General features: G+C 39.4%; 1 protein-coding gene across 7 annotated transcripts in view; it reads left to right on the top strand.

Annotated features, from left to right (window-relative positions):
- The first annotated feature begins 1,452 nt into the window (after positions 1-1,452).
- Positions 1,453-21,816, top strand: part of TBL1X (transducin beta like 1 X-linked) — a 205,626-nt gene continuing 185,262 nt past the window's right edge. For 2 of the 7 annotated variants that reach the window (XM_068921074.1, XM_068921012.1), the window contains exon 1: positions 2,824-3,280. The gene's annotated coding sequence lies outside the window, so the exon portion shown is untranslated. Of the gene's footprint in view, positions 1,672-2,286; positions 2,339-2,823; positions 3,281-3,523; positions 4,065-5,852; positions 5,947-21,816 lie in introns of those variants that run through there. The other 5 variants (XM_009683683.2, XM_068921037.1, XM_068921019.1 and 2 more) reach the window with 5 other exon arrangements.

Raw genomic sequence — 21,816 nt, 5'->3', positions numbered from 1 at the left:
GGTCTTTGAAGGCTGCATTTAGGCAAACCTGGAATACTACCACTCACCTAGCCAGGTTCTACTTGAGAAATCCCACGTGTTCGGGTGTTTCCTTGTGATACAACACTTCTATTTTGGAAGTATAAAACTCACAGTGCTGAGCTAGCGTTACAATGTGGAATGGCAAGAACTGGGCCAACTGGAGTGAATGAGAGTTTCACCTGATTTTACCGAAGTTGAATTACTCTCCACAGACCATAAAATGCGTGTAAATGATAGCTGCCTCCCTGCTGAATGAACAAGCCATGGCAGTTGCCAAAATCTTGACTTAAGACCATGACTCAATGTTCTGACCAGCTTACATCATTTGTAACTCCCCTGGACTTAGGAAAAAAAAAAAGGAATAAACAAAAAGCATGGGAAGTAAAATCCAGTATCATCTCAGTATATTTTTTGGTTTGTTTAGATTGTTAAGTAACACAAACCTTTCAAACCTAATATAATTAAAAAAAGGAAGAAACCAAACAAATGGGAGCTTGTATGGAATGGGAAGAATTTGCTCATATGCCCATCTAAATGATAATTGCCTTGCACAGTAATCTCTAGATCCTGAATATGAAAGTGAATCACATTAAAGTTAGCCTGTAATAACATTTCTCGTGTTTCAAGATTTGTTTCAACATATATGCCAACATATATTCAACATATATGTTTCAACATATATTTGCTTTGCTGCATGTAATGGCATTGTATTTTTCCATAAGAACTTTCTGTGACAGTAAGTAAATAAGCTCTTGGCTAAACACGTATAACAAGCATGAAATTCCCTTTAGTGTCCAAAAAAAAAGACAAAAAAAAGCAGAAAGGTCATTTGAAAAAAAAATATATATATGAATTATGATGCTAAGAGTCTATCGCTGGCTTAGCATATCAAAGCAGACATCCAGGCAGCACTCAGATAATCTTATTACTTGCTCGGTGTTAGCTCGGAGGCCGGGACAGTCGCATGCTTTGACCACCGAGAAGAAGTGCGAGGCACGCCAGCACTTACACTCGTGCGTGCGCTGGGCGAGGGGGGAAGGGCTAACGGAAGGCAGATACGGGCACCAGGCGAGGCCGCCGGCTCGGCCCCCGGGGCGGGAGCCGGCAGCCCGGAGACGGCCACTGCCGCGGCGCCCGGCGCTGCGCGGCTGCGGCTCCGGCTGCGGCTGCGGCTCCGGCGGCGGCGGCGGTTTTGTGCTGCGCAGCTAGTCGGCAGCGCGCGGTAGCCGAGGAATGTGTCACAGTAATGCAGAAAGCTGTAATGATGTCAACTTGTTATTTACTTTCCAAATCTGAATGACTGAGCAAGGCGAAAGGAGAATCAATCAACCACAAAGTGACCCTACAGGCGGAAAAAAAAAAAAAAAACCCAGCTCTCGCTTCAGCGAGCGGCGGGCGGGCGGGCAGGGGGGAGGGGAAGCACATGTAACCAGGGCAGTGTTGCATCATTTGGTTGCATTGGGTTTTGTGTTGCTCCCTTCTTTTCTCGGCTGAATGTAATATCTCAGTACCGAGCCGTACAAACCCAGAGAAAAATAAGGAAAGAAGGGCATGTTCAAGGCAAAAGAGCAACCACATTTTTCTGGGTGTTGAATTGCTGCTTGATAAGTAGTAAAATCCATTCTGCTGATTCACAATTATGGAGGCTGTGTAAGTCCACGTTTTTTAATGTGCTCTAATGGTTTTGTAGCAACATTATTTTTACATCAGTCATGCTTTATGGTTAGAGATATAGAAATTTATTTCTGATTGTGTGCAGTTTTGACTGGTGAGCTCCCAGCTGTTTTAAAACTTGAAAAACACCCCATTGTCTTGTGATCTGATTATGCTGTTTCAAATTACAGTGCTGAGAACTAGGCTTTTGCTGTCTCGCTCAGTGCAGAGGGAAGCACTTTCTAAAAACTGGAATAGCCTGGAAAAAAAAAAAAAGGAAACGGTCCTGGGGCATGTGTCCAATTTGGTTAATTAGAGCGTGGCTGTTTTGGTGAACAAAAATTGTGCCTTCCTCTCGAGGCTCCGAACAAGGTGAATTTACATCCCTTTCAGCGGACCGTTTGCCAAGCGGATTTTTGTGAATCTCTTCAAAGGGAAGACATTTCCACCAGGTTGAAACTTAAGCAGGAATAATAATAATAATAATAGTAATAATAATATAACAGTAACAGCAGCAGCAGCTGATAACCCAGAGTCACCCAGGCTAATGGGACCGTGTGACAGACGCATATCTGTGGGCACACAGCCCCCAGACGTACATGTGTGTGGGGGGGGGGGAAGAGGAGGGCAGCTGTGGGGGAAAGTCTCTGTCCGTGTGAATTAGGTATTTTTTGCTCCTTATTGCCGAGCTCACAAGGTTAATGCTTCATTTTTCCAGCGGGGTGGGGGAGGGGAGAGGTGGTCTCCTCTCTGTGTGTGCGTGTTGGGGGGGGGGTGGGGGGAGCTGGTTTGTTAGTGTTTTACGGGTGGGGGGTGTGTGTGTGTCTGCGCGCCGGGTGGTGGGGGGGGGGATGTTAAAACACACTATTAGTGCGGATAATCTGTAAAAAGTGTCGGGCAGGAGTTACCTGAGGGCGCCCCGGGGAGACGCTGAGGGCGGCGGTACCGTGCGGGCGGCAGTTGTGGGGCGCGCGGGGCCGGGGTGGGGGGGGGGAGGGAGGGACGGGCGGACGGAGGGAGCGGGTGGGGCGGCGCAGGGGTCCCCCCTTGCCGCCGCGGGGACCCGCCGGTCGCCCCCCGCCGCCCCTCCCTCCCTCCCGCCCGGCGGCGGCGGTGGTGGTGGTGGCGGCGGCGGTGGCGGCGGGCCCCGGGCGCGGCCGGCTCCCCTCAGCGCCGTTGCCGCCGCCGCTGCTGCTGCTGCTGCCGCCGCCGCCGCGCGCCCGCACCGGCCCCGCCAACGGCCAACGGCGCCGCGCCGAGCGGCGGCACCTCCTGACCGCCATTCCGCCCCAAAACTTTCCATTTTCCCCTTCCCACTCTCCGGGACTTCCTTGTGCTCTCTGTGTGTGCGGAGGGGGAGGAGGAGGCGGGTGTGCAGCAGCGGCGGCGGCGGCGGCGGCGAGGGGGGATTTACAGTCTCCTCGCAGGCTGGCCGGGACCCCGGGGGAAGAGGAGTTGCACCATGCGCGGCAAGTGAGGGAAAGTCTCTGCGTGCGCCGCCCGCAGAAGTTGAGGCTTCCCCCCCCTTTCCCCCCCCGCCCGCCGGCCGCCCGCCCGCCACCGCCTCGAGGAGCGGGAGCTGTGCCTTTAACGCCCGCTGAGCGAGGTGAGTTTCCGAGGCGGATTATTCATCGTTTGGGCCCTTTTTTTGTACGCGCCGAGGTGACAAATGCCGCTGCCCGGCCTGGCCTGGGCGGCGTGAAGCGGGCGGGCGGCTGGCGGGGCTCCCCGCCTTTTACCCCCGCGTGTTTCCCCCGCGCGCGACTTGGGTTTGTGCTGCTGGGTGAACCTAGAGCCATCGCTGCGTGCTGGCAAAGCCGTGCCTGTTTTTTTTTTTTTTTTTTGGAGGGGATTAGCTCAGTCCTTGTCTGTTATGACGAAGTTTTTGAACCCTAGCTTTTTGTTGTTGTTGTTGTTGTTTTGTTCCCCCCCCCCCCCCGTCAGAACAGTGGCAAAAACGTGATCGCTCCGGGAGAGCGAGGGAGAGGAGAGATTTGTTTGGGGTTGCCGTCTTGGGTCGGTGTGTTTTAATCTTCGTTTGAATTGGGCGAGAAGCTGTTCCCTGAATGTGTGTGTGTGTGTGTGTGTGTGTGTGTGTGTGTGTGTGTGCAAGGGGTGGGGAGGGGGGGAAGGGAGTTTCTGAAGTGGCTCCCTAGTTCGAAGGTATTATTTTTGATTATTTCCCCCCCCCCCCTTTAAAAAGAGAGAGAGAGACACGGGGGGGGGGGGGTGGAAAGGCTAAGGGAGAAAAATGCGAGGTATTCCCGCTGAAGTGTGGAGTTCGCAGCGCCCGGGTGGGGGAGGGGATCCCATTCATCGCCAGGGTTTGAATCAGCAGCAGGCGGAGGAGAGCCGACCACTCCAGTAAATCGAAGTTTACTTCCAAGTAGGTAAACAAGTTAATTCCTCCTCCCCCTCTCCCTTCCCCCCCACCCCTCAACTATGATTTATACCGCTGCCAACTAACTTAACAGCGTTACGGAGTGCGGGAAGCAGGCTGGTGCGCCCAGGGAAAGCCCTCGGTGGGGCTGGGGTGAAGCGCCCAGCTCCGCAGCGGTGCGGGAGAGCGGGATTACCGACCTGTTGCACGCGTTTCGGGCCGAGCGACGCGCCAAGCGCTGGCTTGATTTTTTTTTTTTATTTTATTATTATTCCCCTCCCCCCCCGTAGTTGAAACGGCAAGGTACCACCGTGCACGGCGTATATGTGCTCGCTGCAACCCGCAGCACCGCGGGAAGCCGGGGGACGCCTTCCTCTCAGCTCCTGCCGATCCTGCTCCCCGCTCTGTAGTGCTGTTTTAATCTCTGCAGCTGGCCTAAGTATTTGGGTTTAACGTGGTGAAAGGCTAGAAGTTAGCATAGTATGATGGTAAAGCCAGCGACCCTTGACCTATTTAATTATATGTTGTTGAATTCTCAAGTAGGCATCCTGCACAACACAAAAAGAGGAAAAAGAAAACACACCCTAAAAGTTAGACTTGCATATTAATTTCTCAAAGTCAGTGTTCAGACTGAATAAAGGCTTTCCTTCACGTTGCCTTAACAAGGCTCTTGCTTTTCTCCAGGAGAGTTTGTATAGCATTTTTCCTGATGTACAGCTCAACTCTTAAAAGTGTATGTGTGTGTGTTTGGGGGGAGGGGGAATGATGTAGTTAATTGAATGTTTCACCAAAAAACAAAATATTGCAGCATAATGTTGCAGAAAACTGAAATACTCCATTGAAAAGAGCACTCCTCAAATGATGAGCTGAATAAAATGGAGTGTAAAATTAAAATTTCAAAATTGTTATTTCAGGCTAATAGTGTAAAATTAAATTGATTGTTCCAGAGGGAGACCTGATTGAGCGTAATAAATACAAAGTCTTTACTTGTGACAAATACAATGTCATATCTTTCTTCCTTAACTCATTTATTAGTGATCCTTTAACTGAGACTGCTCGTGTGGCATATACAAGATTTAACATAATATACCTTGCTTACCACGTGACTGCACATGCTGGATTTAGGCCTCCTCCTTTCCTACACTTAGTATGTTATCAAATATAGAAACACTGCACAGGTTTTTGGAATACATATGTTCTTTCTGTTATAGCAGATATCATCAGCAACAGAGTGGAGTTGTCCTAAGGTGTGTTGTGTGTGTGTGTGTTTTTTTTTTTTTTTTAAACAATTATACATTGCAACATCTCAAAGACAGTAATAGTAAAAATGAGAAGCCTTCTCACAGAAGCTTTGTGGAGAGGGTGGGAGGAAAAAGGAAAGCTAGAGAGGGAGGATGCTAGCACATTAAAAATGCATTAAACCTTTCTTAGGCTACATGCAATAGTGGTAAAACTGGCAGATATTTAAACAGAGCTGCTATATTTTTCTCAGTTTAGCACCTTCAGTCATCTAAGGAACAGCCAAGGTTGTTTTTTTCCCCAAAAGATTAAAAAGTCTATTTCAGAAGCAAATAGAGAAATGATAATTTATGCATGTAAACATAGCCAGCTACACAACTGTCCAAATCTCTTCGGACACGGACACACACACACACCCCCACACACCCTTCTGAAAGTATGTTGTCATCTGAATACGTCCTTTGCCCTCTTCCCCCCTAACTTGATTTAGTAAGAAAACTTCCATGTCTGATGTCTGTCATACCTCTGTTATGCATTACACTACGTCTTCTTCTTTTCAGCGGGTGGCAAATATGCTCAACAATTAAGAGAATCAAAAGAGCAAACGGATTAAACTCTTGATGGAGAAGGAGAGCACGTCTGTATTTAGAACCGTAAGGCATCTGCTCTGCCAGTTTTTCCAGTTTTAGTCCGCTTGTTTATTTACAAATGGGCTTTTCCCATTTCCATGGCAACAGGACCAGAAGTAGACCTGTTGTCCTCTTGATTTGTATAACATGCCTTGCCTCCTCGAAGAACTTCTGGAATTGAGACTCCTCAGGTAGCAGCAGTTATTAAAGGTCTACATCCTTGAGCTTGGAAAGCAATAGAAGACAATATCCTTTAGCACAGATAAGATGATGTTTTTTGGTAGAAGATAAGTCAATAGTGAGATAGTCAGTAAGTTAGATAAGTCAATAGTGAGATATGTTTTGGATTTAGCAATATTCTGAGTTGTGTTTGACTTGGTGATCTGGCTGTAAAACCTATCGCAGGGCTTTAGCGTGACGATTCTGGTATATAGTGCTTTGGTCACTGTTTTGGAGCGCTCTTACTCTTTTCTCTTGACAACTTTTAAAGTTCAGTGTTAGAATTTGTTCTGTAGTCTATTTTGAATTGATATTGTTTATATTTTAATAGTGCCAAGAGGCCTCCATTCAAATCGAGGCCTTTTTGAGAATATCCTAGATGACAGTTTGTATCCTGGAAAGGTTGTAATCTGGGTAAACCAGAGAGGCAAAAAACCAGGAAGATAAATGGTGGGAAAAACTGACTCACCAGAGCAGCAGCTAATTGTACTCCCTTATCTACCAGACAATACTGTAACCTCATTTGGTGGGAAAGAAGAGGGTTGTTAACACCTGAAAGTGCCACTGTTGATAAATCAGGTTGTCTCATACAAAGAAGGTGTAGATTTTCCTTCACCGTTGCAGTACGTAATGCCTAGCCTACATTCTCTTTATTATTATTGTTTTAAATCATAGTATTGTTTTGGATTATGTACACTAGCACGCCTGTAAAATGATCAAGCTTTTGTAACTCTCAAGGGCAGATTCTTTTTCATAATCTTCATCATGAGGCAAGATGGAAGTAATTTTGTAGACTTTTTTTCTTCCAATTGCTAAATTAAACTCCATTCCATCCTCTTGACTATTTTTAGTTACGAGGAAATAGCTGACCTCTTTACAGCAAGAACCCAGACCCCCTGGGTGCCATTTATAGGTTTCTACCAAATGGCCTACTTGGACAAGTTGGTTGAAATTAAACAAAAACATTGGAACTACCAACTCTGCATAGGAATAGCAGCCTTCCGGTAAATGCAAAATCTATCATTTTAGTATGGCAAAACTGAAATGAACACTGAAAGGTGAAAAATGGGTTTGAGGATATTTTTATTTTCTCTGGTAGACAAGTTTTTTTCTGTGACAGTCTGGTCATTAATATAGTCAGTCATTCTTAAATGAAATTCTATATTACTTCACAACAGAAGAAGCCTTTTGAAGTTAGGACGGTGTAAAAACTAGGTGAAATCAAAGAAGGATGTGCATTCTCACAGGCGGATCATAGTTTCTTATCCATTTTTCTTCTTGTGGCAAAAAACTACTAGTGTGTAGTAATTACATAGAAATAGAAAAACTTGTTTCTGCAACGTTTTCTGTTCAACTGTGGACACATCATGTATGACCGTTTTTGTATGTTAAGGAGCACAGGTATCTCGTATTGCTTTTCTTGCACATGTTTGTCTATATTTAGTTTAAGTGATATCGATGCCTTAAAGTACTGCACCGTAGGAGCACCAGGTGGATTTCTTCATTTGTTATTAAAAAGAAAAAAAAAAGAAGAAAAAAAAAGTGTGTGGTTGTACATGCAGTTTGTATGTTCTATCTATGATCTCCTGTCCAGCTCCCAACCCGTAATCACTGTTTTCGCATTAGGTTACTAGTATGATTGCAGTAGGGCAAGCGGCTTGGGGTTAGGTGCATCTGGTGATTTGACTTCTGTTTTTGTCCTTTTGTTAACTTCATGCAATAGAAGGTACATCACAGTGTTTAACCCCATTTCTTGACCTTCTCTGCTTGTAGTGCAGACAATCGATACATGTCTGCTTGTCCTATTTAAATGAAAATTAAATTGAACTGTATTTAGAATTTCACAACTCTAAGTATTCTACAAGTTATAATGGAATTGTATGCCAAAAACCCTACAGTATCCATGACAATAGTAAAATATTATAGTATGAAGAAGAATTATTTGAACATTTTAGCTAAGTGCGTTGCATAAGTGCAGTTTGGCTTGTGTGTTGAATCTTACTCATTTATTATCAGCAGTTATGTAGTTGCTAAATACATGGACACAGCAGTGCCTCTTGATGCTTAGATGGTAAGACCTGTGGCCTATTTATGAATAGATAAGTAGCACTAATAATGTAGAATAATTAGGTATATGTACTCAACAAAATACTTCTGTCGAATTAGGTGCTGAATTTTATTGGCTCTCTCCACCATTGCAGGGTGAAACAAGGCTTTTTAAAAAACGATGTTTTCCATTAATAGGTAACGGCTACTCTATACATCACTCTGCTACCATTCAAAGTGTAAGTGCGTTTACTGACCTAAATTTCATTTGATCCCCTAACTCTTAGTTACAGTTTAACCTCTTACTCTTATATGGTGGGTTTAGAATGCGTTTTATCACATAAAGCCATTACTGTGTTATGTGGAAAGATGTGGTAACATAGTGAAATTTTTTTCTAACGAAACACAACTTTTCACTAAATTATTGATGCATCAGAGAAGCAACTTTATTCCCTCGGGTATTAAAAACATTTAGAAGATATCCTTTGACATTATCTTCAAGAAAAGAAAGAGGATTTGCTTTTAGTGGATAGGTTCCCTTTGTCATACTGCAGAATAATACATTTGCTGCGCTCAAAAGGAAGTCAGCAAACTGCAGTGGACACACAACTTCAGCTTGTGCTATATCTGGTGGTGCAGCAGTCCCAGCTCTTATTAATCCTGCACCATCGAACAGAGACTCTGCAGAATATTCCCTGCAGTTCAAGAGTAAAGCCAGCTATTTATGATTTATGCTTCCGAACAGAATAATCGGATATTATAACAGCACTGATGAAAGGATGCTATTGTATTGTTACGATTAACATGTATACAGTTCTTATTGTTTTATGCTTAAAAATGTACGGTGATGAGTTTATGCTGATTTTAACACATTCTAGTAGTCTACAGCAAAATCATTCAAGAATTTCTGCTGAAAGAAATGACCTTTATAGTATATCATAAACATACACATGAGATTTTTATAAAATTAAGTAAAAATGTGGATCGTCTGCGAATCCATATGTATTAGTAACTTACAATTAGGAAGTGTTGCAACCATTTGATATCTTTGCTGTTGAGCAGCTACAAGTTGGTTTTTTTTTTTATGCCAGTACATTCAGTCTAGTTGCTACTGGCAGATGATATGTGTGCATCCAGAGACCCATTATTATTAACACTGTTGTTAGCATATAGTCTCAATTGGGATTGTTAACCAAAAATCAGTTTCACAAATCTTAATTGTTTAAGATGAAGTAGACTAATTGTCATATCTTTTCTCAAAGTAAAAAATTATATATATAGTTATAAATGCACACGCTCGCACACGCACGTGTCTGAAAAATAGCCTTGGCGAAAAAAAGATTCATCCTGAAGTTGGAGAAATGTACTGCAGTGGGATACGCTCTCAAACCCTCAACTAGGATATGCTTAAGTTTGCAGCTCTGTTCAGGATTCCCCGAGGTGGTACAAAGCCAGTAGAATGACTGTGGGACTGGGCCAGGCTGGATGTTGGGTGTTGGGAGAAGACAGACATGAAGTACCCTCAAATCATATGCTTGCTGAAATGCGGCAAGGACAGGAATGAATGCTGCGTTTGTACATCTGACTGAGCATGGTGAGACTGGGAGGTGACAACTAGAGTACCATAAGTGGATGGAGGATGGATTCAACTTCAAAATTATAATCTTTTCATTCCCCCCAGCCCCTTTTTTCCCTATTCATTTGTTGATTACTCTTACAAATAAAATGAAAACCTTGGTCTCAGCAGAGAGATCAAGGCAAAATTACCCTTTCCTAGTATTTCTTCACAGATGGGTTGAGCCTTGCTGACAGTGTAGGAGAGAGAATCCTAGCACAGACAGTGCCTATTCATATTGTAGGGATTAGTTTCCAAGGATATCTATCTGGTGCTTTTTACAGTTACAAAACAAACCTAACTCTTCTTGTAACCATTTACACACATCAGTTAGACCTCTAGGAAAGCAATTTCATTATGGAATTGACTGAAACGCAACAAATTCTTTCTGATTTTTCAGAAGGTATTGATAATGCTTCCAATTACGTGTTTTCAGCTCTCTCTCATTCTGGCTTAGCTTTGACTGCTTTTTTTTTTTTTTTAGTTTTAGGATTGAGTTTTTTTTTTTTTTGAATTTGTAAATAGAGTAATGTAATCTGAACGGCACAGATAAAAGGCAAGCACAAGGATTATTTTAATGAAGAACATATCTTCTTTCCTATACAAATTCTTAAAAATGAAAGGAAGGAACAGAAGCAGGTAGATTTTCAGTAATGTTATATGGTGTTCACAGGACCCAGGGTTTGTGTGGAAGGTGCAGAAGGTTTCTCTAATTCTATTTTGATTGTTACTCTTTTTTTTTTTTTTTTGATCACTGGTGTTATAGCTCATTAAGAGTGCTCATTTATATTTGTCAGAATCTGTTTTTATATTAAAAAACCCTAGGCTCTGATACTTCTGCTTGTATCAATATCTTAAAAAGCTAGTTAATTTAAACGAGCCAATTAATTTAAAAGTAGTACATGGCAGTCTATACTAAAAATTCATTCAGCTTCATCCTCACAACATCTTATGTGCTTGGGAAAAAAAAAAACAGACAGCAGGCTGGAAGGCTGACCATAAATAAAATGTTAGAATGGAAGAAAAAACCCTGCCTATTAGAAGAAAAACCTGCTTATTACATACAGCTTAAAAGTACTAAAGCATTATCATAATGATTACATTTAACGCTGATAAATCAAGTCAACTTCTCCAGGAGGCCATCAGCATATCTTTACTACATAGTCTGGAAAAGCTAGGTAGAGGTTAGGTAAAAAGTAGCATTTAATTTAGGCCACAATGGGCAGTGTAAAAGGAAGAGGAAGGAGAGCAGGAGTAGGTTAACTCAAAAGCTGGCCTCCACGGGTTTTAACTTCTTGACTGTTAAGTAGCCACCAAAAACTATTTCCGACTTTTTTGAACAATTTTTTTCTTGGCTAAGATGGCGTGCCTTTATTTCTCTTCTTCCTGTCCATTTCTTCAGTGTTATGATGGGAGTATATATAGTATGTGGGTATTGTCTAATATGTCAATGTTTTTTTGTGGTTACAGAAATGGCTGTTTGTGTATGGCTGTTTTTTTTTTTTTTTTCCTAACGTTTTGTGTGTACGTATGCATACGTGCTCACTGCAGGATTAAATTTTTTAATTTAAATTTTCCTTAGAGTAAAGGATATATTTGTGATATCCATTACATTACTGGCAGCATATATTTTGGATAAAAAACCTTTTTGAAACATGGAAGAGTTCTTTGTGTCCTCTAACGTCAACATATTGAGTGCAATTATACATTGTTAATTCGAAGAATGGTGGCTTTGCAGATAAGGTATATTGTGTGTAGCAGGTGCGTATGTACATGTAGTCCAGTCTGAAAGAAAAAAAATCTAATTTCCTCCCTTAAAAAATATATTCTATACATATTTATGAAATGTTTAGATAGTTACAATGAATTAGCTGCATACTTTCATAGAAATGTGTTATTTGCTCCTATCTTCATATTGCCATTGGGCTATTTTAGAGTATGACATTTTTCCTCATTTTTAAGTGGATTTGAATATATGTTTATTAAAAAAGAAAATCTGTTTCTTAAAATCTTTACAGGGCAATTGGTAATGCGCTCATTTCCACCATTGTAGCAGAATTTAAATAATTTATCTGCCCATCATCCTCCAGAACTACTATGAAGATGATGTTAGTTGCTGTTAAAGAATTTCAAAGATCAAAACACATTGCCAGTTTTTTACTACTAGTTTATTAAAAAGTATGAATGTAAAAGTCTACCTGCTGAAGTAAAATCTTAATTCTCCATCAAGTTATAGGCTAGGATAGCAAAGTATCAATAGGAAATTATGGAAAAAAAAAAAAAGTTTTATCTTCCTTTTCCTGATAGGTTTAGGGGTAGAAATAATGACTGCTTTAATTTCTTAATCTTCTATTAATCCTTAAATTATTTTCTTGGCTGACAAAGTTGGTGTTAGGGTATTAGAGCTGCCACTGGAAAAATCTTTGTGTTTTTTTTTTTTTTCCAACCTTTTTTCTAACCCCTTTAAACCTTTTTAAAAACCCTTTTTTCTAAGAAGAACTATTAGACTTGCCACTGGAGTTTAAGGGGAGATTCCATTTTAGTGAGTGTTTTCTTTTCTTTGTAGTTTTTTTTTTTATTATTATCTCTGTCAGCTCCACAATTCATAGGTAATGCCAATGAGGGCAGAGCAGGTTATACATTTGTTTTCTGAACATTCGACAAATCCTATTGCAAACATGTCCTCAATATTGCAAAAACTTATTTGGCTTATGCAGAAGTCTTTTAGAATCAGGGCTTGTATGATGACCGTGCAGACCTTGGCTGTGTAAATAAACATTTTCGAGCCTTTCATTAAGTGACTAATGATGTGATTTTATCGTTAGTCCTGAAAGTGAGTATTCTTCTGATGGAATAGAGAATGTGGTGTCCCTTCCTTCTCCCCTAGCCTATATAGCCTCTTTAAGTAGAGTACTCTTTTATGTATATAACTTCCATTATCTATTTTGAATACCATTCTTATCTGAATCTTAACAGTGTTCTTTGAAGTTTGTGTAGTTGACAAACACAAAGCTGAGATTTATAGCTCAGTCCCTTTAAAATACGCACAAGCTTTTGCTGGCTGTTTTGAAATTTACACAGGCTTACTAATTTGCTATATAAATTGTAAAACCTAGCAATCCGGGGGTACAGATACATATTTTGAAAAGCGATCAGCTTACATGGATGATTAGAACCTCTGACTTTCAGACAAGTGCCCTTAGTTTTTCAGGCCAGCCCACTGGCTGAGGAGGTCTGAGAAACTTGTAGCAGCAGCCACCCGTAAGGCATCCTGCAGGTAGTGGCAGGGCTCTTTTGTCATTGGCGGTCTATATCGTACATAGTCTCACAACTGTGCTGCCACCCGTGACCTGTTATATCAAAAGCCCAACACGTCAAGTCCAGCCCCTGATGCTTGTCTTCTGCGTAAGGCTTATGAGTGTCATATCCTCTGCTGAAACAACGCGCCAGCCTTCCCACAGAGCCGTAGGTATGCCCCACATGTTTTACACAATCAGAAGGCCAGAATCTGAAGCTACACTTTTTCTAATCCTTTCTGCCATGAATCTCAACAGCCTGTGTCTCGTTGCTTTATACAGACCATAACACTAAGCCTGCCTCAGCCTACCTAGTTAATACAATCTCAGCAAAGTGTTCTTGAGGTGAGTCCAGTAGCTGACTTGGTTGACACCAGTGAGGCTCACTTCGAAGGCAGAAGTCTAACAGCGCACAGCACAATGCCACATCCTTCATATTAAATACTGTCCACAGAAATAAATATGAAGGTTTCACTATTCCTAAATGCACCCCCCACCCCGGCCTCCTAGAATGTAGTGTATCTTTATATTGGTGATGTAGTGTCTGTGTTTTATTTGAACTTACTGGTTTTTGCTGTGGTGGTTACTATACCTGTATCAACACTAGATAGGGAAAAATATGCCGAAAGAGCATCAAGTTTATTTTTTCAAATCTTAAAAATAAATTTTCTGACTCAAACTGTTCATTTGATGACTCAGACATTCTCCTAATAGTTGTTTTATGTGAATGTATACATGTTTATGCTGTTAGCATTGTCTTAATTATTATTTTTGTTTTTGGAAAAAAAAATATATTTATATAGAGTCACATCTCTGGTGCCTGAAGTGGAGAGAATCTCTTGCCAGCCTATTTAATGTGCTAATGCGTGTGAGAATGTATGCCCTGTGGCCTGAAACATCGTTTATATATTTGCCAGTTGCTTCAGTCTTTTAATTTCTATTTGTATGCATTACATTTGGTTACGTTGAATTTATTATTGATTTCAACTGTTTGCAAATATTCCACTGACAGAACGTTTGTTTCTCTCTCCTTTGAGCCAGCATTCTACCTCATTAGTACATTCTTTTGAATATTAGCCACATGCATTCATGAAGAAGGCAAAATTAAAAGATAGTAAAAGTACAATAGCTGGGTGACCTACTATTTGTAAACAACATCATGAAACGGCGTTCAGTGTTTATACTGTGTACTATGCTATGTTACCCCCCTGCACCAGTTTTATTCTCTCAGGTTAGCTGAGCTTCCTGTCATACACAGCCATTTGGACCTGTGTCTTAATTGCAGTTTTCCATTTTTATATATTCTTGTTTATTTTGTGTTTGAATACTAAAAGGACTAGGTAAATAGCAGCAGTAATATTTACTAGTTATCTAATGCTGTAGTTTCAGCCAGTGGCTTGCAAACTGCTAGGGGAGACGCAGACTATTTTTTAGAGGTGTATGGATAAAAAGGAAGGGTCTTGCCATTCAGTTCAAATTCACTGTACAAGGTATCTTTATAGGTCCACAAATTTAAAGAGATTAAAAACCACTGATCTAATTATATTGTAAACGTCTTAAGAATGTGATGATATCTTATTTTTATGACTTACTGCTTTGTGGGTGTATATATCATTATGCAAGTAGTAATCTTTGTTTTCACAGAAGGTAATTTATACCAACATTAAGTTTTGGCATCTGCTTTGTTATACTGTGTAGATTTTTATAAAAATATCCTTGTGTAGGACTGTGGTATATATTCTCTGCTAGAACAGAGCCTGTGATCACAGTTGTTTTGGCTGATCTTTAGTTGTACAAAGAATAATCTAGAGAAGAGCATTTGTATTTCCTTAGTTTGTGTTTATTAGGTCTGTAGCATAGCAAGCCTGTTGAACCCTTTTTTTTTTTTTTTTGATCTTGTGCAGTATCATCTTTGTTTTAGACTGCAAGCATCTATGTGGTACCAGAACATTTCGATAAATCCAAATTCTTGCACCTCAAAATGTCAGGATTTTTGTTACGTGATGCTACTACAATGCTGTTCTTCCCTCTCCTCAAAAGCAGCACTACATGGTAATGCGAGGAGGGGTTACCTAGAGGAGGTGTGTATGGTGAGAGTGGGGGTGGGAAGTAAAACTGGCTCTGGGTGTTTACACATTCCAAGCAGCCATAGATTTGCACTCTTTGAGGCCTCAAATATTTTCCTTTTCACTACTGGTCTTGCAGATCTGGGGGTATTTGGGCACACTGCCAATAAAAATAAGTAGTAATCTGTTAATCTTAGGCTGAAATGTAATAAACAGTATTGTATCTTTTTGTGCATGTACGTAAGACTAAAGATTAACATCACTTTGTAATTAGAATATGACATTGTTAGAAATTCTGAAAATTATGACAATACTATACTATACTTTCTTCACTAATTACCTATAAAAGGGCAAAGTCAAATTTGACTCCTTCCTTCTAGCTAGTTTGTTCCATAGGGAAAGTCACATAATCAGAATGTTTTTGCTAACTAGATTTTCTGTTTTCAGCATGATAACCTTTTGGCTCCAGGAGCTGATGACAAAGTCCTCTTTCTATGTGATATGTGCATCTGCATGCATTTTTTTTATTTATTTTGGGATGGTTTTAGTCTGCTTTGTAGTCTTACCGTCTGTCATTCTGGTTTCCAGCGCTTACATTTCAGAGTTCTGATGAAATCAGATACGCAAAGCCATCCACCTGCATGTCTATTTTATTTGGAATACTGGCAAGCATTTCCTGCAGTCAGCCCTAAAATACAGACTGAGCAGACAGGCAGATGAAGAATGATTTCTTCCAGGTTCTGCATAATGTAATGAACAGACCTTCTGTTTATTATTATTTATTATCAGTGTTTGTATACACACGTTTTCCTTCCCTGAAGCTGCTTTCTTGGGTTTCTTAAAGCTATAGGCTATGTATGCCATTATTGGTTTTCCGAAGTGGTGCAGTACTGCCACTTTGTCACTCCAGCATCTTGCTCTGTCACTGAGAGTTGATGTGCCTCAACTCACTATTATTTCTGCTTTATAAAAGGAATTTGTTGCCCTCCAGAGATATTAGCATATAATTATGAAACAAAAAACAAGACAGTCCCACTGGGATGACAGCTGTTACCTTCAGTCTGCAGGCCATCCTAGGACATGCGATGCTAGAGGTAATTCAGACTATGCAGTTTTTTCCAACTTAATTCCTTAAAACTTTCCACATAGCTGTGACTGTCATCGAATCAGCAGTTAGAGGCATTAAGCTGTTTTCTCAAAAGCAGTAGGTTACATCAGCTAGATCACCAGCAACTTGGATAAGTACATGGTAATATCCCTTTCTTGACTATGTTTTTAGGAACAAAGTACTACTCTGTCATGGAGTGGCCTGGATCTAAAGCCAGAGGTTGTTTGGGGTTGCTGTCAGACAAGATCAAACTGTTAAGTTAAACCTAAATGGAAGTAAACACTAAGGTTACCTGCACCTCATTATTTATGTTCTTTTATGACAGACACTCAGGACTGTGTGTACTGGCTATGGCTCATGCTGATTATGTTGTTAATGATTTGTGTCTCTAGCATGTGTACTAGCTGAAAGCTTTAAGAGGCCAACGTTTTCAAATATAGGTACCTAAATAAATGACTTGATTTTCAGAAGCTTTGAACACATACAGCTACCATTGAAATCAGAGGGATTAATTATTCAGGTGCTGAGCAGCCACTAATTGCTCTTACTCAGGAGTCTAAACACAGGGGCGCATTATAAAATTGTGACAATGGAAGATCATTTCCCTCTTTTTTTTTCCTCCTCAGTTAAATAAATTAGTATTTTTAAAAACTACTCTAAGCAAGTAGGTCCTCCCAGGTGATTACAGGCAGTCTGTACATAGATATTTCTTTTTCTTTGTATGTTTTTTAAAATGGCAAAATTTGTTCCTGCTTTTGAGAAATGGCTCCAGTACATTTGGTCCATTTAAAATATGGTTGACTCCCTGCGTGTGGTATGTGGTTTGTATTGAAGTTGAGGAGCTTTTACAGTAAATCGGTAACATGGTTGTTTCAGTACATGTTTAGTTTTACTTAATGTAACGTTTGCTTTAGTGGGAAGGTGTGCTATTATTGTGGTGATGATTTACTTTAGTAGGTGTTACAAATGTTTCCAACCTTAAAATTCTTGAAAAAAATATTTGGTGGTTGTAATAGTAGCAACTGGGAATCTTGTTCTTTAATTAAAAAAAAAAAACCCTAAAGAATCAGGGATATGAGGTATAGTGATTTAATGCAAAAAAAACCCCAAAATCTCAAAATTAAAGAAATTTGCATTATAATTAAGTGTAGGAATATCTAAAAATGGAATGGTATCAAATAATAGTATAAGAATTCTGTGCAAATTATGCAGGCTAGGATTTTTTTTTTCCCCCCAATTGCTTAGAAATATCCAAATTCTGTTTTGAGGCAAGTTTAATGGAAAGATATTTATTAAAAGGCATTTGATGTGAAGAACAAAATGTGATGAGCTGTACCTGTATAGAGAGGACTTTAGATCCTGTAAAATAGTAACTTAGACTTCCTCCTCATTGCTTTCTCTTTTGTTTAGCCTGAAAATGTGTATGTGTATGAGAATGTGTAGATGTATGAGGCGTGTTTAAATGTATGCTGAAATGTCAATTCACAGTTTGTGGTTTGAAATGAATTTTTTGATATTTTAGGTTGCATGTATCGTCTGTTTCTTGGTTGTAACAAGAGTCTGTGACTGCAGATCAGAATAATGAGTTTGCATTGCTGACCCAAAAAACTAAAGGGGTAATTTGCACAAATATCTGTACAAAAGTACAGATATTACTGAATTACTTTCTTTAAACCATTTACTAGTACTTATTATTTTTCATTTCACAAAATTTCTTAGAAATCTTTGTTGTGAATCTGGCTGGTGCAGTAAAAACAGTATAAAGTTGGGTTCTGTCAAAGGAGCATACAATGTACGATAGAAGGGGGCTGTTTTAGTATTTATTTCTCAACCGAAGCCAAACAATCTGAGTAGTATGTGCATTTTACCTAGTTATATCAGCATGTAACTTCATATTTTTGTGTCGTCATCCAGTTGGTTTTTAAAAAAAGAAAAAAAAAGAAAAAAGAATCTTCTACTAGAACTTAGGAAAATTTAGACAGACTGTAGTAGATCAGTTTCAAGAGGCCTTTGTATTTCAAAATAAGCTCAAGAAATTTGGTCCTTATAGGACGACCATCCCGCTGACAGACTTTTGTTAGTCTCTTGCGTTGCTCTTTAAAACGGGTTTCTCTCATGATTGGTTTCACAGTTTTTGAACCTGACAGTTTCAAAGCCTATTCTAGGCTAGCGTGCTTCCTGTGAAGAGTAATGTTAAGTGAGATGTTAGCATGTGCCACATCACACTGGTAAGAAATAAATGGTGAAATGTTTTGATGCTGCAGATCTTGCTTCACTTATTAGATCGTATGTTCCTTTTTGGGTGGTGGGAGAGAGAGAGGGAGAAAAAGAGAGAGAGAGAGAGAGAGAGAGAGAGAGAGAGAGAGAGAGAGAGAAGCAAGGAACAGCACTGATACAGTGCTCTTTTATTAGAGACAGAGGCTTTCCACAAAGTTTGTTCTTCTCAGTGTGTTCTTATCAGTGGTAGCTCTGATTAAGGTTGGTAGCAAAACAATAGTTTAAAGAGACTGTGATCTCTTTTATTGTGAGCATTTACCAAAGATCCAGTTTTCAGCCTTTAATTGAGAAGTGGCCCCTCTAAAAGAGGAAATTGGTTCTGCATTAATAAATTGCTACAAATTATCACCTTAATCAATCTTTAAAAAATAAACAAATGAAAGCAAAGCAAAGCAAAAAACCCTTCAACATCTGTCACCAAACTAAAATTGAGCAAATGACAGGCTTGTTACTGAGCAGTGAAGGTTATCTTAGGACATAGGTGCTTGCATTTTGAATTGATGCTCGGTTGTCAACCTGGTGCGTGTGGGAAGTAAAGTGAACTTTTCATGAAAAACATTCTTATAAGGACAGTTGCTATTGATGGTTATTCTGGTACATTTATGTGTGTGTTTGGGGAGAAGGGAAATGACATTAATATTTTTTTCAACTCTTCTAAGTCAAATAATTGTCTTTTTTTTGCAACGAATCTTCAGATCAAATCCTATTGTTTGACTGCTGGAAATATGTACTTAATTTTTTTTGTAAATACCATTTTCTAATTTTGCAAAACTGTGTAATTTTGCCCATATAATAGCAAGCATTTTAATTAAAGTGCTGATAATTAATGCACTTGTATAAATAATCTTTTTATTATGCTTGCTAATAAAAGATCAGAATCAGCCCAAAATTTAATGTTCTCCATTGTGCTTGCTTATATAGACATAGCTATGACTTTATTCTAATTGTTTCCGTAATAGTCTGTAGACCATACACAGACATTCAGGTATTGCCTGATTGCCAGTCCCGGACAGGTTGACACTAATGTAGAAAGGGGCTATGTCTAGAGCTAGGAACTGCTCTTTTTACCAGTTGCAAAAATGTCTCCCTTCTCCTTGAACTGACCTTGATTTAGAAGTAAACTTAAAAAAAAAAAAAAAAAAACCACCCACTTTTCCCATAATATATAGCCTTCCATATCCTAAGCATTAAAAAAAATGCTGTTAGCTGCACTTTAAGGAATATGTTTATATTGAATACTAAAGAGCTTAACTTAAAAAAAAAAAAAAAGAGCGAGAGAGAGACAATGTAATACTCTTCCAAATGTATTTATATATTTCAAGAATATTTTTGTGAAATGTGATCTTTATTGTAGGCCAGATATTTCCTTCATATATGATATGGCTGTAGGTATTGAACATTTGTGCCTGTGCTTAATTGCATGGGCAGTATTTCACAGAAGCAAACAACAGTACTCGGATGCGGAAAGTCTAGTCTCTGTATGTGTGTGTATGTTTAGGACTTAGGCCTTTTGCTAGTTTAAAATAATCTTTATGGATGTACTATCTGGAGTATAAATGTTTTAAAATCCATCTTCTTTTTACTTTAGATGATTTAAATAAAAAATACAGTTATTAAGAGCTTTCAGTGGGTTGTGAATTTCAGTGGGTTTCAGTTGCTAGGCTTTCAGGTTCCTCTTTGTCATTCATGGTTTCTTTTTGCAAGAATACCTTAAATCTCCATAGAGTGAAGATTGGATAAAGAGATTTTTAACTGCAGTCTGCTGTATTCGCAAAGAAGGAGGAATCTGTGAAGCTTCTAGTAAATAAAATGTAATTTAGTCATGAGAAGGTTAGCAACTGTGTTAATTGCTCATGAAAAAGACCTGTATAGTACTGTACTTCAAATGGTTTTTTTTTTTTTTTACAGGTAACCCGCATATCTAGCAGTCTGAATTCGCTATCCAGTAGCAATGCAGACCCGTTTTGCAACTAGAAACAAAAAATGCTTTTTATAAACATTACCTTGTCACAGTTAGTTCCTCTGTTTTAGTTCTTAGTGACTTTAATGTTCCATTTCTGAGGTGAGGGAACCTTCTCACCAAAGAAATGATATAAATTATGCCTAGTATTCAAAGGATAAAATAAAGAGAGGTGTTAGATCACAGATGAAACTTTAGTTAGATGAAGGACACGGTTGTAAATATTCAGTCTAGCTCCTACTATCAGAAAAAATGGAACTCATGTAGTCTGCAGATGGTATATAGGTGGAGTTTATGGGTAATTTATAAATCCCTGAGGTGCTTTATCCCTTGTGAATTTCTCAAAAGCTTTTTGCCTAAAGTACCCACTAGACTTTTGTTTACCGACCTGTTTATAGAAAAAGCATTGATCTTTTTGATACTTTGTTCAGAGTTTTTACAGAATTGCTGGGAAGCGGGCCTGGGATGCCACGGCAGTGCTCGGGGTGGCAGGCCCATGGGAGAGGCAAACAAAGATATATTAATTAGAAGTTAAAAGGAATGAAAACTTCAGAATGACACTTTTCTTATTCTCATCTTCTAATACATATACATAGTAAGTGTATTAACTGCACTTTCAAGCCTGGAGTCTTACAACAGTTAAAATGTTTTGATAAGTGCTACCTGCAGTTACTGCAGGAAAAAAAAAATAAAAATCTTTATTTGGTTCTCTATTTTTTTTTCCCCCTCTCCCCCTTCTGTTTTATTTGTTTTGCATGTTTGAGATGCTGTTGTCACAGTCAGTTTCGCTGCAGTCCTCTAAGGACTCTTAAGTCCACTGTTTTTCCCATCCAGTCTGTTAGATGTTTTGCCCAGTGGTGAGGGATATTTTTTAAATAGTAAAAATACTTGGAAATGCAGTTTCAAATAATAAAAGCAAACATAAGGATTGGGACTGATTGAGCCTCTAAAACTATTTTACCTCACTTGTTTGAAACTGAGTAGATTTCACACTGATAGTTTCACTATCAATGGGGGAAAGCGATAGAGAGAGAAGAAATAGCAATAACTAAACAAAAGCAGTTATAGCTAAAAGCTTAATGTATAACGGAATATACTTTTTCCATTCATACAATCAGGAAAAAAAAAAGTACATTGCAATAGGCTCTAAACTCTTCTGTTGTGAGCTGAAAATTTATCTGATTTATTATGCTTTTAAAAATATAAAAAAATTTGTGTTTTTCTGCTGAGTGTATACCAGATTAGTTATCATGTTCAGTTCAAATAATCCATATTTTTATGCGTTCTTCCTATTTAAAAGCTGATTG

Source organism: Struthio camelus, chromosome 1 (genome assembly GCF_040807025.1).
Source record: "Struthio camelus isolate bStrCam1 chromosome 1, bStrCam1.hap1, whole genome shotgun sequence".
Classification (NCBI taxonomy): Eukaryota; Metazoa; Chordata; class Aves; order Struthioniformes; family Struthionidae; genus Struthio; species Struthio camelus.
This window is presented reverse-complemented; position numbering and strand designations above follow the sequence as displayed.